Genomic DNA, 16,681 nt, shown 5'->3' on the forward strand with positions numbered 1-16,681 from the left:
TCAACTAGCTCTCTAGGAAGCTTGTTCTGGGGTTTGACCACAGGTTCTGGGGGTTGACAATTTTTAGCAATTTCTTCCAGATCAGACTAGTTTTTCATCCCAGAAATGATGGGGTTTTGTGCAGGTGGAAGCTACATGCACAAGCTGGCAAGAAGCACCTGAGCAGGCGCACCTGAGCAGGCTCGTGGGCGCTGTGCACTGACGTGGGGAGCAGAAGGTGACTGGTTTGCAGAAGATTGCTGTAAGCCAGGCCATGGGGTGAGCAACATTTTTGGGGGTGCTGCTGGAGCTGAGGTTGGGACCAGAGATGGGCAGCTTGGAGGGGATGTGCATGGTCTCGTCTGGCTGTGGCCCGTGAGGGTCACCAGGAGTTGCGGCGCCAGGCAGGACTGACCACAGCATGCTGCAGAAGGAGACAGAGAGCAGGTCTGGGCCTCTGCAAGCAGAAAACCGCTCAGTCTCTCACAAAATATCTTCCTCTTCGTGGCGCCATTTTGAGCAGGGTTTATGGTTTTGCCCAAACAAAAGTTCTATAGGCATGAACAGAAATATTAAATTTCCCATAGAATCAGTGGTAATTATTTGAGGAAAAGATGCAGTGATGCTTTGTCACTTGCCGAGGCGATCGGCTCCGGGGCAGGCGCGTTCTGCAGTGGAGCAGGGGATCGGGACAGGCAGGGCTTTTTTTCTGACATCGAGGCCGCTCGAGGGAGCCGCCGGGACCCGGCAGCCCCCGCGAGGAGGCTGGCGAGGCGTAGGCAGGGCCAGCAGTGCCCCCTCCCCGGCCGTTCAAAAGCAGCCCCTAGGGAGCGCAGTGACCAGGGTGAGCAAACAGGGTGGGGTGCGTCGGAAGGGTGGGCGCGGCAGTTCCTGCAGGCAGGGCGAGCAGGGAGGGCGGACAGGGCAGAGTTTCCCCCCGCCCATAAGAACAACACCTTTGACGGCTGTCGACCGCTAGCCGGGCTGCAATGGTCTACACCAGGCAGAGCGCTCTCTCTAGAGAGTCTGTGGCCGCCCAGACTGACCGGCTGCTCAACAATGCGGCAGTTCAGGTCTCTGGGTGCAGGGACTGCCTGAGCCTGTTGCTGCCATCTGAGGGAGGCAGAGGCACCGTGTGCGTGAGGTGCGAGCAGGTGGATGACCTGGTCCGCCTGGTGGCAGAACTCAAAGAGGAGGTGGAGAGGTTGAGGGCTATCAGGGAGTGTGAGCGGGAGATAGACTGGTGGAGTGACTCCCTGCAGGGCCTGAAGGAGAGGTACCGGGGTGAGACACCCCAAATGGGGGTGGACCCCCTGCCCTGTCGCTGTCGGGCAGAGGGAGGCGACCTAGGAGTTGAGGAGGGATGGAGACAGGTCCCTGCTCGACCTTTCAGGCAATGCCCCCCCTACCGGCCCCACCTTCCCAGGTGCCCTTACATTACAGATTTGAGGCCCTGGAGCTTGAGAGACCGGTGGGTGAGGACGAGGTAGAAAGTCTACCCAGGAGGATGCCTAGGGCGAGGAAGCCGACTCCACGCCTCAAGACTGCCTCCACCAAGAAAGACAGAAGGGTGATCGTAGTAGGCGACTCCCTTCTCAGGGGAACAGAGGGCCCTATTTGTCGGCCTGACCCTACCCGTAGGGAAGTCTGCTGCCTCCCTGGGGCCAGGGTCAGGGATGTTGCCAGAAAGCTTCCCAACCTGGTTCGCCCCTCTGGCTACTACCCTCTTTTGATAGTACTACCCTCTTTTGATAGTCCAGGCTGGCTGTGATGATATTGAAGAGAGAAGCCTGAGGGCTATCAAATGGGACTTTAGGGGACTGGGACGGTTAGTGGATGGAGCGGGAGTACAGGTGGTGTTTTCGTCTATCCCTGCAGTGGCAGGGAGGGGTACCGAGAGGACACGGAAAGCCCACCTGATTAACACGTGGCTCAGAGGCTGGTGCCAACACAGAAATTTTGGGTTTTTTGACCATGGGGCGCTTTACTCGGCACCCGGCCTGATGGCCGCAGACGGGTCCCTATCTCTAAGAGGAAAACGGATCCTAGCCCAGGAGCTAGCAGGGCTCGTTGAGAGGGCTTTAAACTAGGAAAGAAGGGGGATGGGGCTGAAAGAAGGCTTGTTGGAGCTGTGCCAGGGGGAACAATGGCAAAGCCGGGGAAGAAGGCAATGGCCCGACTGAAGTGCATCTACACTAATGCACGCAGCATGGGTAACAAACAAGAGGAATTGGAAGCCATCGTGCAGCAGGAAGGCTATGACTTGGTTGTCATCACGGAAACGTGGTGGGACCACTCTCATGACTGGAGTGCTGCAATGTCTGGCTATAGGCTCTTCAGAGGGGACAGGCAGCACAGAAGGGGTGGTGGTGTGGCTCTATATTAGAGAGTGTTTAGATGTTGAGGAACTTGAGGCTGGGAATGTTAAGGTTGAGTCCCTATAGGTTAGGATCAGAGGGAAGGCCAACAAGGCAAGCATCCTAGTGGGGGTCTGTTATAGACCACCGAATCAGGATGAGGAGACTGATGAGGAGTTCTACAGACAGCTGGCAGAAGCCACGAAATCGTCAGCGCTTGTTCTCATGGGGGACTTCAACTTCCCAGACATATCCTGGAAGCACAACACAGCCCAGAGAAAGCAGTCTAAGAGGTTTCCGGAGAGCGTGGAAGATAGCTTCCTGACGCAGCTGGTTAGAGAGCCTACCAGGGGAGGTGCCCCGCTAGACCTTCTGTTCACAAACAGTGACGGACTGGTGGGAGATGTGGTGGTCGAGAGCTGTCTTGGGCAGAGTGACCACGAAATGGTTCAGTTCTCTATTCTTGGCGAAGCCAGGAAGGGGACCAGTAAAACCGCTGTCTTGGACTTCCGGAGGGCTGACTTTGAGCTGTTCAGGACACTGGTTGGCAGAATCCCTTGGGAGGAGGTTCTGAAGGGCAGAGGAGTCCAGGAAGGCTGGGCACTCTTCAAGAAGGAAATCTTAATGGCTCAGGAGCGGTCTGTCCCCACGTGCCCAAAGACAAGCCGACACGGAACTAGACCGGCCTGGCTGAGCAGAGAGTTGTGGCTCAAGCTTAGGAGAAAAAGGAGGGTTTATAATCTTTGGAAAAGAGGGCGGGCTACTCAAGAGGACTATAAGGATGTTGTGAGGCTGTGCAGGGACAAAATTAGAAAGGCCAAAGCTCATCTGGAGCTCAATCTGGCTACTGCCATTAAAGATAACAAAAAACGTTTTTACAAATACAACAACACAAAAAGGAGGACTGAGGAGAATCTCCATCCTTTACTGGATGCGGGGGGAAACTTAGTTACAAAAGATGAGGAAAAGGCTGAGGTGCTTAGTGCCTTCTTTGCCTCAGTCTTTAGCGGCAAGACCGGTTGTTCTCTGGATACCTGGTACCCTGAGCTGGTGGAAGGGGATGGGGAGCAGGATGTGGCCCTCGCTATCCATGAGGAAATGGTTGGTGACCTGCTACAGCACTTAGATGTACGCAAGTCAATGGGGCCGGATGGGATCCACCCGAGGGTACTGAGCAAACTGGCGGAGGAGCTGGCCAAGCCGCTTTCCATCATTTATCGGCAGTCCTGGCTATCAGGGGAGGTTCCAGTCGACTGGCGGCTGGCAAACGTGACGCCCATCTACAAGAAGGGCTGGAGGGCAGACCCGGGGAACTACAGGCCTGTTAGTTTGACGTCAGTGCCAGGGAAGCTCATGGAGCAGATTATCTTGAATGTCGTCACACGGCACTTGCAGGGCAAGCAGGCGATCAGGCCCAGTCAGCATGGGTTTATGAAAGGCAGGTCGTGCTTGACGACCCTGATCTCCTTCTATGACCAAGTGACGTGCTTGGTGGATGAGGGCAAGGCTGTGGATGTGATCTACCTTGACTTCAGTAAGGCTTTTGACACCGTTTCCCACCTCAAGAATTCTCCTCAAGAAACTGGCTGCTCGTGGCTTGGACTGGTGTACGCTTTGTTGGGTTAAAAACTGGCTGGATGGCCGGGCCCAAAGAGTTGTGGTGAATGGAGCCAAATCCAGTTGGAGGCCGGTTACTAGTGGAGTCCCCCAGGGCTCAGTGCTGGGGCCAGTCCTCTTTAATATCTTTATCGATGACCTGGATGAGGGGATTGAGTGCACCCTCAGTAAGTTTGCAGATGACACCAAGTTAGGTGCGTGTGTCAATCTGCTCGAGGGAAGGAAGGCTCTGCAGGAGGATCTGGATAGGCTGGACCGATGGGCTGAGGTCAACTGCATGAAGTTCAACAAGGCCAAGTGCCGGGTCCTGCACCTGGGGTGTAACAACCCCAAGCAGCACTACAGGCTGGGAGATGAGTGGTTGGAAAGCTGCCTGGCAAAGAAGGACCTGGGAATACTGGTTGATAGGCGGCTGAATATGAGCCAGCAGTGTGCTCAGGTGGCCAAGAAGGAGGTGGCCAAGAAGGCCAACAGCATCCTGGCCTGTATAAGAAGCAGTGTGGCCAGCAGGGCTAGGGAGCTGATTGTCCCCCTGTACTCGGCTCTGGTGAGGCCGCACCTCGAGTACTGTGTTCAGTTTTGGGCCCCTCGCTACAAGAAGGACATGGAGGTGCTCGAGAGAGTCCAGAGAAGGGCAACAAAGCTGTGAAACTACTACAAAGTGAGGGCAGAAATCTTGGTGGGAAAAAGTTTTTTTTAAAGAAAAAATTGTCAATTATTTATTGTCAAACAGGGATTTGAAGGAAGCTATCCTATTTCTTCAGTTATTCACTGTTTCATGAACGAGCTTGTAAAGAAATAGCAGTTTCTCTGGGTCTGAATGTAGCTGTTGTTATGCCACTTTGGGTATGGAGATCTGATTTTGCTCAAAAGATCTGCTTTTTAATCAGTATATTCCATGCAGTAGTATCAGATTGAGGTCTCCTTTATTATTTCTACTTCACTATTTAAAACTTTGGGCGTAGCTCCAGCTTCTCTCTGGTGATTGGATACGCAGACCATTTATTAATTTACTGTTGAGAACAAGCTGGGAGAACTGAAAAAAAATACAATGGGGAGAAAGCTGAAATGTAGAATTGTCCTGGCATGCTGGATGTGAAACTAAAACTGTAACCCACGCCACTGGGCTGGCAGGAACAGGAGCATTTCTGTCTACAAACACTAGTGTCAAAGTGCCTAGTACAGCAGTCGTATTAGAATCAAAGAATCATTAGGGTTGGAAAAGACCTCCAAGATCATCTGGTCCAACCATCCCCCTACCACCAGTATCACCCACTAAACCATGTCGCTAAGCACAATGTCCAACCTTTTCTTGAACAGCCCCAGGGATGGTGACTCCACCACTTCCCTGGGTGACCTGTTCTAACACCTGACTACTCTTTCTGAGAAAAAATGTCTTCTAATTTCCAACCTAAACCTCCTCTGGTGCGGGGAAGTTTAACCCACAGATTTGATTTGATTTGATTTTTTTTTTTTTTTAACAGAAATATGGTAGGTAGTATATCTACAAGAAAACTTTGGGAAATACCAAAGATGACAAGAAATGCTAGAGCTGGGAAGCAAACATTAGTCAGCAATGTCATGGACTTCAAAAATAAACATGAAAACAAAATCCAAAGTGAACACCATGACAGAAATGATGAATATGAGTTTTGCACCCAGAGCACATGAAGTAACCAGCCCTTTTCAGCCCCCAAAATGCACTTTGGGGCACCTTCTGTAAGGAATCATGAAGACCTGCTAGTAAAAGGAGAGCATAAAAATAATCAAAAGGGTACAGAACATAAACTGTGAGGGCTCCTTTCAAGTACAAGATCTTTTTGAGAGATATGGAAGTACCATCCAGGAGAGTTAGAACAGATTAACTTAATATCCTGGGATGGTTTGGGTAAACTGCTGTCTTTTAGTGTGACAGGTGAACTACAAAATCTCTTGAGGCTCCTTCCATTACTACTTCTTGTGTTTCTATCTAAACTTTCACATTAAACATATATTTTTTTATCACTGTCCTGCACGCTTCATTTGTTGTAAATGTATTTTGATATTCCTTATGTGTGCATAGAACAACGTCTTTTGTCTAGTGATGTAATGATCTTTACTAATCAATAATATGAGGTTTGAACTCATGTGTATTGCTTTAGTAATAATAAATACTGGGATTTTGGCAAAGATCTACCATCGTTCTTGGCTTTTCTGTATTTCCATCAAAAAATTGTACTGCAGAATACATTTCTCAGGTATTAAAAATAAAGGTTTATTTGTTTTTCTTGACCATCCTGGTTTGAAGCCAGCTGTTGAGTCCTACAAAGCTCAGGTCTGAGGACCACCCTGACTGTGAGCAGAAATGTTCTTGCTGTGCACCTCCTTGGAGCTTGGATGCACACAGAGGATGCTACCATGACGGTCATGTCTCTCCTTCTGGCCCCTGGAGCTACAAGGACCCCTGGAAGCTCAAACGATAAGGCAGAGATGGGTGGCAGCCACGTGATCACAGGCTGTTATTTAAATCAGCACATTTTATAGAAAGAAAGCTCTTCTGTAAGCTTGTCCTCCAACTACATCCTTTTGGCTCATAAAAGAAATTAGTTCTCTTCTGAAATAAAAGGCAGGGTCAGCAAGCTAACATCTGATAAAAACACATTTTTCAGAAAATGCGTCATTAATGGTTGTTGTTTGCTAGAGGTAAAAATGGCCTGGCATTAAAGTGATTAGCTTTTCAAAAAATAAGTGACCATTTTATAATACTTAATATTTTGTTCCCAATAGCAAAACCGTGTCCTTCTGATGAATGAAGATGAAATAATTACTGATGTGGAAGCTATCTTTTTCTAATGGGTGAATCACCTTGATCTGATGACTGTCAGTGTCAGGGGCACTGCGGAGGTCAGCATTAAATTTCTGTGGGGACCTGTAAGGGTTTACTTCCCAAAACCTGGGGTAATTATGGGATAAGTTATATAATAAAACCCAACATCATGCTGACCATTTGGAAATGGATCATCCTTCAGCTGTATATTGCACCTGGAAGGAGAGGCAAAAACATTTAAGCATTCAATTTGAAACATGGTCAAAAGCAGGTTTTCTGTACTCAAGGAAATTTTTCAGAAAACCGACCTCACTATCTTAGACATGATCTCACTATCTAATGTTTCTTCTATTTTCTTATCAGATTGGTTTGCTTCAGTACTGCTTGTTTCTTGATGGCTGTAATGCCTAGCAGGGAAAGTTTCCCCTGGTTCTGTCAACCAGCATTGGCAGCCCGCAGTCTGGCTGCCACAGCCAATTATGCTGAGTGCTCAGGTTATTGCATATGACCCAAATCTCAGTATTCCATATGCAAAACAATTGGGTTTCATTGCTCCAGGAGGAGCAATACGGTATGTAACTGCCGTGTTCACTTTGGGTCACAGAACAATCTTGAAGGGCAAAATGCATTAATTCTAGCCCAGCGAAAGCGAAGGTCTCAGTTTTCAGAATGGGAATGTGGTTAGAAAGATAAACCTGGGAACAATGCAAATATGCTCTGTTTTTGAGACTTTTTTTCTCTTGTACCATGTGCCATCTCGTATTTCCCTGGAAGTTTCCCTTGTCCTGGGATGCTGAGAGTCCAACCCAGCTGTGCTCAGCTTTGATTTCTAGAGTGGCTCTTCCCCTGGCTTACCTTGGGGACTGACTTACCCAGTGGCAGCTGAATGCACCTTCAGCAGGCCCTAAAACTCCCCAGTTTGAAAAAACAGCTGAAAACAGGAACAAATACGGCCGTGGTAGATAGATCCACCACCATCTATGAACTGTACTTGGGATGAAACAGCCAGCTTGCGAGGCTTCTGCACCACAGGCTGGCAGTGGCTGTACTCTCATTTTCCTAGCAACAAATTATACTAGAAATAACAACAGAAAACAAGATTTTGGGAAAAACTCACTTGTTCAGGGCCAAATACGTCAAGCTTCTAAAAGATGGCCATCTAGCTGCATATAGTTAACTTCCTTATCCAGTGGAGAGTCAGGAACTGTCAGGAGCTTACCAGGTCGATGCTATGTATCTTAAGATGGGACAAGAAAAAACACCTTGGTGATGCCTATTTCTCCCCCATAACTATGAAAGGAGGCAGCTAGGCCCCATGCCAGAAAAGTAATGTGCATGATGCTGTGTATTTAATAGAGAGATATCATTTATTCAAAAGAATCCATATAAGATGTTAATATCCTTCCTGCTTAGTCAGAAGAAAATAGTTTAATTTGAAAAAGTTCCTAAATATGATGGCTATGTAAAAAAGAGCAGATCTACACCAATACACCCGCATCCTGAATCACACCATCTCTGCTGCAAGATGGCTGCCACAAGGACATGACCCGGTGCTGCACCTGCTGGACGTGCTTCAGATGTTCAGTGGGGTGCCCAGCAGAGACCCCATCCTGGCCACTGGCATCCCATTCTCAAAGCCACCCCGTCTACCTCTGCTCCGTCAGCTTGAAGATGGGTCTGTCACCGGGGTCTGCATGTTCATGCCCATGCAGATCCAGACTAGATTGTTTGTGCAGCCTGAAAATCACCTCGGCTCACCTGAGACCCTTGGTGTCCAGAGGCTGATCTACTACCTGGGCACCACCACCTCTGTGGGTCTCCACTGGATCCCCACCAGATTCAGCACAGGCACCAGGTACTCCTAGGCACCACACCTGGGTTTCTTGCCAGTCTCTCAGCTGGGAAGCAGCTCTGCAGAAAAGGACCTGGGGTCTTAGTGGACACCAAGTTGAACGTGAGCCAGTGATGTGCCCTTGCTGCTAAGAAGGCCAACAGGGTTGTCACACACTGGAACAGGCTCCCCAGGGATGCAGTCATGGCACCAAGCCTGTCGGATTTTAAAATGCATTTGGACTGTGCTATTAGTCATACGGTCTGAATTTTTGGGTAAACCTGTGTGGTGCCAGGAGTTGGACTCGATGATCCTTGTGGGTCCCTTCCAACTTGGGACATTCTATGATTCAATGATCTCCACCAACACTAGTGCTGTCCTGTGGGTCAGCTTCCAGGGTGAAGGGGCATTCTTGCAGCCAGTGATCCCTAATGGACAAGAGCACATGAATCCGTTGTTGCTTTGGAGAGCTAGTGGAAAAATGGGTGATTTTGACCAAAATGGGGATGCACACGATCAAAAGGAAGCCAGAACTAGTGTCAAATCACAGGAAAAATATACCCACAGTTGGCCAAGGTGTTTCAAGTGTCACCTGCTGTCCACTCTGCTCTGACCGGGTGCAGCTTTCAGTTGTTATGGTCTGTGTCTGTGTGAAAGTAAATAATTGATCAGAGATAGGAGGAGAACAACCTCATGAAGTCAGGATTGTCTGCCCCCACTAAGCCATGTTGCCATAGCCAGGGTAACTGACCCGCAGTGAGGAACATCCCCAATCTAGGCCCATTGGAGACCACTGGAAGCGAGGATGATTTTTGTATGAGGAGAGACGGTGAGCAGCCCATCCCTGTGTGCTTCCTGCATGATTGCTTTCATTATTTTGAACATGAGCCAGTGATGTGCTGCTAAGAAGGCCAACAGTATTCTTGGCTGCATTAGGCAAAGTATGTCAACAGCAGGTCAAAGGATGTGATCCTTCTGCTCTGCTCTGCGCTGGGGAGGCCGCCCCTGGGGTGCTCCCGGGGCCAGAGAGGCCTGGAGCTGGTGGCGAGAGCCCAGCGCAGGGCCCCGAGGTGCGGGAGGGCCTGGAGCACCTCTGCCGTGAGGAGAGGCTGCGAGAGCTGGGGCTGCTCGGCCCGGAGAGGAGGAGGCTCCGGGGGAGCTCCCCCGCGGCTGCCGGGGCCTGCGGGGAGCTGCGCAGAGGCCGGAGCCGGGCTCTCGCCGGGGGTGCCCAGGGCCAGGAGCAGAGGCCCCGGGCCCAGCCTGGAGGCCGGGAGGTGCCCTCTTGGCCCCAGGCAGCGCTGCTGTGCCGGGCGGGTGCCGGAGCCCTGGCACAGGCTGCCCGGAGAGGGGCTGGGGGCTCCTCCGCGGGGTCTCCGGCAGCCGCCGGGACGTGGGGCTGGGCGAGCGGCTCCGCGGGGCCCTGCTGGGGCAGGGGGCGAGCAGCGGCACCCAGGGGTGCCCCCAACCTCAGCCACACTGTGGTTTTGCACGCTGTGGTTCTGCACACTCTGGTCAATCTTACTCCCAGTGACAGGCACCACGGAGGCTCAGCACCTTCAGAGCCAGCCAGTCCGCAGTCCCTTCTGCCAGCCCAATCCCCGAGGCAGCCTAGGGAAGCGCAGGGAAGGTGCATGCAGCCGCTGCAGGGCACCGTGCGAGCAGATACGAGCTCTGTGCACTGCCACAGGTGCCACGCCAGCATGCACGCAGGACAGGCAGTGCAGGACACGTGTGCTGCATGGAGGGTCTGTAGCTGTAGCTGCAGTGAAGGCACAGCTGAACAACCTTACAGCTGGCATTTGGCACTTTGTGATGGCACACGGCTCACTGGAGGCAGAGAGTGCCTCCTGAGATGCTAGGAGCACGTGGGCAGCTGGCGCCTGTGAGTGGTGCTGTGTCAGGGCTGGGCATGCCATGGTGCCTGAGCTGTCTGGTGCTTCCCGAGTCGGGGGTGTCTGTGTAGAAGTTGCTTTCAGGCAGAACGATGTGAAGCAAGGATGAGAGGGCTCAGGGGAAAAGAAATATTGTTTTTTTTTCATCTAGTCTCAGTCATAAAGTTCCCTCATTCTCTGCACAACAGGCAAGTTGTTTTCTTCATGCAGGTCATCACAAAGACAGGCTTAACCCAAACACACCGCTCGCTCACATCATGCTACTCTGGAACTGCAGCAGCCCCTTAATTTTGTTTTGTATTTATACCCATGCTGTTGAGATCAAGACGGCAGCTCACCACCTACGCTGCTGAGCCCAAGGCCAGCCCTACCGGCAGGGATTTCTCCAGGTGTATTTGCTTCTTGCCTGCCTCCAGCACAGTGGCAGATTCCAGGGCAGAGGCCAGAAAGCAGCAGTGATGGGTAACCACTGGTAGAAGCTAGTGGAAGCATGAGGAACATGCTGCGTTCTCCAGCTTTTCAGTTGCATAGAATTTGACTGAATGACTTTTTGGAAGATGCTTTGTAGAAAAACAAGCTGCTGGGTTCAATACAGGCCATGTTAGCTGTCAGAGAGCATATGAGTGAATGATCAATCTAGAAAGGATTCTAGCATACACAAAATGTTGTTTCTGCCTGTTTCCCTGTATCACTGTAAGCCAGAGTTCGCTGAAGTACAATACTGAAAGAGCTCTGCACGAGGGCAGAGATCATGCAGCTGGCTTTGAGCAGTGAAGGAAACACTCAAGGAAATATTTCAGGAATAATATATTAAGTCTTCTTGGAAAATTCTCCCATATCTGACTGGTTTTCATCCCAGAAATTGTGGCTGTCAGTGTAGGTGGAAGCTGCATGCACAACGTGGCAAGAGGCACGTGAGCAGGCTGGTAAGCGCCGTGCCACACACATGGTGGGGACGACATACACAATGGTGCTGGGACAGAAAGCACTGAGGTGGCGGCTCTCTCACTGTGACCCTCAGCTCCCATTGCATGCCGTGGCACAGCCTTCAGCCCTGAGCTCACGCCCCGGCTGCTGCTGTGGGGCTGCTGCCAGCACTCTGGCCTGGATGCCGCCATCAGCCCTGGTGCGCAGCCGGTGTGTGGCTGCCGTCAGCTCCTTCTGTGTCCCTTCTCCTCACTTTCCACCCTCCCCTTTGTCCACCCTTGCCACTCCCCCTCGGACTGTTTTGCATTGTCCCATAGGACCCCCAGATGTCCCAAATCTTTATGACCACCACTTCCTTCCTCTTACTAGCTACAAAGGTCAGTCTTACCCTCTCCAAAGTTGTGCTTGGAGTTTTTAATGCCCATCAGTTAGCAACTGAAGTTTGCCTTTGCTTGTCCCCATTACCTGTCAGGTTTGTTTCTGTCTGTGTTTTTGTTTTGGTTTTTGTTTTCTCCTTTCCCTGTTACTTACTATTCCCTCTGAGCTGAAAAGGTCTTGATCTGACAGCCTTCAGCTGCAGATTCTGTCACCTTCGACATATTCTTACGGGCACTAGAGAGACTTTGGAAAGAGCCAACAAAAATAAACAAAGGCAAGGTTAAAATAATCAAAATAAATAAACAATGAATAAATAAACCAACGTCAAGGTAAAAATAACCATGCAAGGAAGAATGGTGCAAGAGAGGGCTCTCCAGTCTGGAAGGGAGGTGACTGGAGGCTTGGGGAAGGGCTCTGTAGGATCAGGAGTGTCTTGAAGAGGACACTCGGGTCTAACTGTTTGCTGTCTATTTCAATACAAGAACTAAGAAGCATTAAATAAAATAGCAGGTGGCAAATTTAAAACCAATTACAGGAGGTGTTTTTCACTCAACAGGATTAAGCTTTGGAACATTTTGTCAGAGTGAACTGCAAACTCCAAAACTCTGCAGGGGCTCAACCAAGCAATAAGACAAAGCCACATAAAAAAAGAAAAAAAAATCCATTAAGGGATACTCAGCACAAAATACTGCTCTCAGTTCAGGATGTGCCAAAGCTTCAGATCAATGGAGGTTCGCAGAGCAATGCTCCCCACACACACACACCCCCTCCCCACCCCGTGCTTGCCATGTGGTCCTGCCCCGAACACTGCCCAGGTCACAGCACTAGCTGCACCACCGAGCTCCCCAAAGGAGCCCTGAGCTCCTCCAGGGCTCGTTCACCTCCCTGTTCTGCAGCCAACTGGCCTCCCACCCCAGCCAGGGACAGCAAAAGCTTACAGGGGGTCCAGCCCCATGGAGGACCACCAAGCATTTGACAAGGAGACAGGACACCGGGCTAAGGGGATCCATGGAGCTTGAAAGGTGGGTGGCCTGGGGTGGGCGAAGCAGGCTCCCGGCCGCTACATCCTCCCAGCTCACAGGGAGGTGCTGTTCTGTGGTGGCCCCAGTGAGAACGGTGCTCAGACCCTGTGAAGTGTCATTTAGAATTCTATTTATCAGAGCCATCACAGTAAGGAGATGACCTTATAGATGATCTCACATCCCTTTAGGTGCTGGGAATCCTGAGCAGAGCAGCATCAAGTGCACCTCTGGTCAGCCCGCAGCACACCATGCAGATCCCTTCTGAGGAAGGGTTACCCCATTTTGGACTTCAGAGTTATTATAGGAAAATACATTCCCAAAAACAGAGCTTCAGCAAGGAAGCCTTGATGCAGCAGAAGGAAAATGTGAGCAAGGCACTGGGGACTGTGGAGCCCCAGAACACACAGAAGCAAGGAGGAGACACATAAAGCATTTGTGTGCACCAGTACCGCTCTTGCAGCTGGTGCACAGCTGGCTTGCAGGTGACTGGAGCAGATAAACACCAGTCTCAGCTGGCCACAGCACATGAATGAGCTTTAATGCCATGGAAATCCAGGAGCCGGTGGGACTGGTCCTGGCTCTGCCCACCCCAGATTGCACAATGGTTGTAGCAGGCCCTGGACCTGCTACTTGGCATCAACCAGCAGACAGCAGCAATCTTTTCATCCATGCACAGGCGAAGCCAGGGCTCGGGGGCTTATTTGCACCCAACACTGCCTTGGGTTGCAAGAAAACAACCCAGAGAAGGAGGTTTCTGACGAGAGTCTGCATAGCTCCTTGCACAGGGGGCACTTGATCCCTAATCCTTGTGGACATTGCTGCCAGGCTGAATTTGATTCAGCCGGAACTGAAGGCAGGTTTGGCTCTGATTCCCTGTTGTTTCTGTCTGTTACCCCGAGTACTTTCATTTGAGGTCCCTGGGGGCAGTTCAGAGACCTCATAAGCAGCTCTTTGTAGGCTGAGCATGGCTTGGGCTTCCTCGCTGCTGTCAAAACTGAGCCTCGGCAGCAGACCTGTGTGAGTTTCTGAAATATGAAGGGCAGGAACATTGCCATGAGGTTTCACATCTGCTCAAATGGCACTTACAGAGCCTGGCTGTGATGCTTAGAGGTGTAGCTGCATGGTACTCAAGGGTAAAGTAAGGAAATAGTGTTTAATCTCTTCTCTTTGTTCTAATTAATATGTTAATTCAGGTGGGCTTTTTCCCGTAGTTACAGAAGAGTTAGAAAATGTTAGATCAGAAAGGTTCACTGTGGTGTTTTACTCTGTCATACTGCATCACCTCACAGAAGAATTTCATATCAAATTTACTCATCAAGCCCATCATGTGGGCTTCAGACTAAGCATGCATCTCAGAAGAATTTCTGTTCCTAGCTTTACAATTCCAAAAGATGAAGGATTCATCAGTGTCCCTTTTTATTTTCAGATTTTGCTAACTAGCATTATCTCATTTCAGTCCAATTTCCGTGTAACTTCAGTTTCCAGTTACCAGGTCATGTTGTGCTTGTGGGTTATATTGAAGAGTCATCTCTGTCAACCACGCACAGACTGATGGACAATTTTTAGGTTAATTCAGCTTTTCTTTTACCCATCACGCATTCTAAACTAAATAATTCCTTCAGTGAAAGATTTGTTTCAACAGAGAATAAGAAAAAACACTCTCTCTTTTTTTCTTTTTTTCTATGTAGCTGTGCAAGGTTTGTTCTGTGTCAGTGCTATTCCTCAAGTTTCAGGGCCTCAAAGTCCCTAGAAAGATCTCTCATTTGCAATAGCGACTTTTTACGCAGGGACTCAAGGGTTTCTGTTCAGAAGACATTCAGCAGCAAACATTGCACCTCTGGTTCCCTGTCTTGCACACAAGCACCAGCTGCCCTGTCCAGGCTATTCCCATGTTCATAATCTGGGGTACTCTGCACTGGCATAAGATTTATTCCTGCTCATCGCTTTCTTTGAAAGCTCCTTTTCTGGGCTGATACCTCAGGTAAAATTTGTATTGAATTTGTATTTTAAATTTTCTCAAGTCATTATTCATTCCTTATTTATTAGATGAACAATTACAAGTTTTGTTGGATAACTAGTCATATTTCCAGTGGGGAAAAAAAAAAAATCAAATATCCTGGGTACTGTAATTCACCTCCCAAGACAAAATCTGAATTACAGCAGGTAGGAAAGTCTAGCTCACTGTTGGACGGACAGGTGTGATTTATTCAATATTTATGACTTTAAATCAGCCATAGTTAAAAAAATAAAAAGTAAAAAATAAAAATAATGTTGGGAACTTCTAACATATTGAGATGGGTGATAAATTTCCAAATTGCTTGATGCTTTGGTGTAAATTTATCTCTCTTTTATTGATATTTTATTCCATAGCCATAAAAGAAAAGGGAAAAATAATCAGCAGTACATTTATTAACCACTGCTATGAACCTGGGTAATTTATGAAATTACATCATTTGCATGTATAACTACATGTATGTGTGTTTTCTGGTCAGTGGGCAGTACACCCTGAGCCAGGTGGTCTAGTGGTAGGTGGTGGGGAGGCTGGAATTAGATGGTCTTTAAGGTCCCTTCCAAACCAAACCATTCTATCGTTCTATGATACCCATATCTTTTGAGGGTTTCTTATTTCAATGCAGATGCCTCCAGATCCATCATGTGGTCATTCAACAGCTCCAACACCTGCCGTTCTGCATTTATCCTGACAGACATCCCACTTCTGGAGGCTGCTCATGTCTGGTTCTCCATCCTCTTCACTTGCCTTTACATTGCACCCTCTGTGGGGAACTGCACAATCCTCTGTCATCATGATTGATCCGAGCCTCCACAAGCCCATGTACTGTTTCCTGGCCATGCTGGTCATCTCTGATTTGGGTTTGTCTCTGTCTACAATGCCAGCTGTCACAAGTATTTTCTGTGTCAACTACAGGAAAACCACTTTGGACTCCTGCTTTGTTCAGGGTTACTTCATTCATTCCTTCTCATTCTTAGAGTCCTCAGTGCCCCTGGCCATAGCCTTTGATCACTGTGTGGGCATCTGCTACCCATTGAGATACTCCTCAATCCTCACCATTGCCAGGATCGGCAGGATTGGGCTGGCTGCCCTCTGCAGATGTCTGTTAGGAGTGCTGTCATCAATCTTCTTGTTGAGAAGGTTGTTCTTCTGCCAGTCCCATGTGCGCTCCCACGCCTACTGTCTGCATCAGGACCTGATCAGGTTGGTGTGTGCAGACATCACATTCAATCGCATGTATAGGTTAGCCGAGGTAATCCTCAAAATTGTACTAGATCCATTGCTTATTGTTTCATCATATATTATGATTTGTAAGACAATTTTGAGCATCGCATCCCAGAGGGATCATCTCAAGGCTTTGAACAACTGATTGTCCCATATCCTGGCTGTTCTGATCCTGTACATCCCCATGGTTCACCGTTTTGGCAAACACGCTTCTCCTCTTGTTCATGTCCTCCTGGCCGATATCTACCTTCTGGTCCCCCCTTCACTAATCCCCGTCATCTACAGCATAAAAACTAAATAGATACACAGGGGGTTCATCAAGGTCTTCATGTCAAGAAAGAGCTTCTCTATCACAGCACATAAATTGCCTTCACTAACTGCTCCCCATAAACTAGTGGGATGAAGTAATTATGCTGTATAGTCCATTTTTACCAATTGACAGTATACTTCCAGGTGAAGACAGAAACAATTAATAATCGTATTGAATTCATCAGCTATGTAACTTTAAAACATAGTCCATGATCTTTTATTCTGTGATTTATCATATAATTCTCTCTACTCCATGGTGTGTTGTATTTCCACTGCACACTGAAGAAGCTCATGTTCTAGAAATACATAAATATGAAAGATTTTTTTT

General features: G+C 49.0%; 1 pseudogene across 1 annotated transcript; it reads left to right on the forward strand.

Annotated features, from left to right (window-relative positions):
- The first annotated feature begins 15,349 nt into the window (after positions 1–15,349).
- On the forward strand, positions 15,350–16,451 carry LOC310889625 (olfactory receptor 51Q1-like; annotated as a pseudogene). Its single transcript has one exon. The product of its transcript is annotated as an olfactory receptor 51Q1-like (transcript).
- Positions 16,452–16,681: the final 230 nt, after the last annotated feature.

The sequence above is a fragment of the Anser anser genome, assembly GCF_964211835.1.
Source record: "Anser anser genome assembly, chromosome: 1".
In the NCBI taxonomy this organism is placed as follows: Eukaryota; Metazoa; Chordata; class Aves; order Anseriformes; family Anatidae; genus Anser; species Anser anser.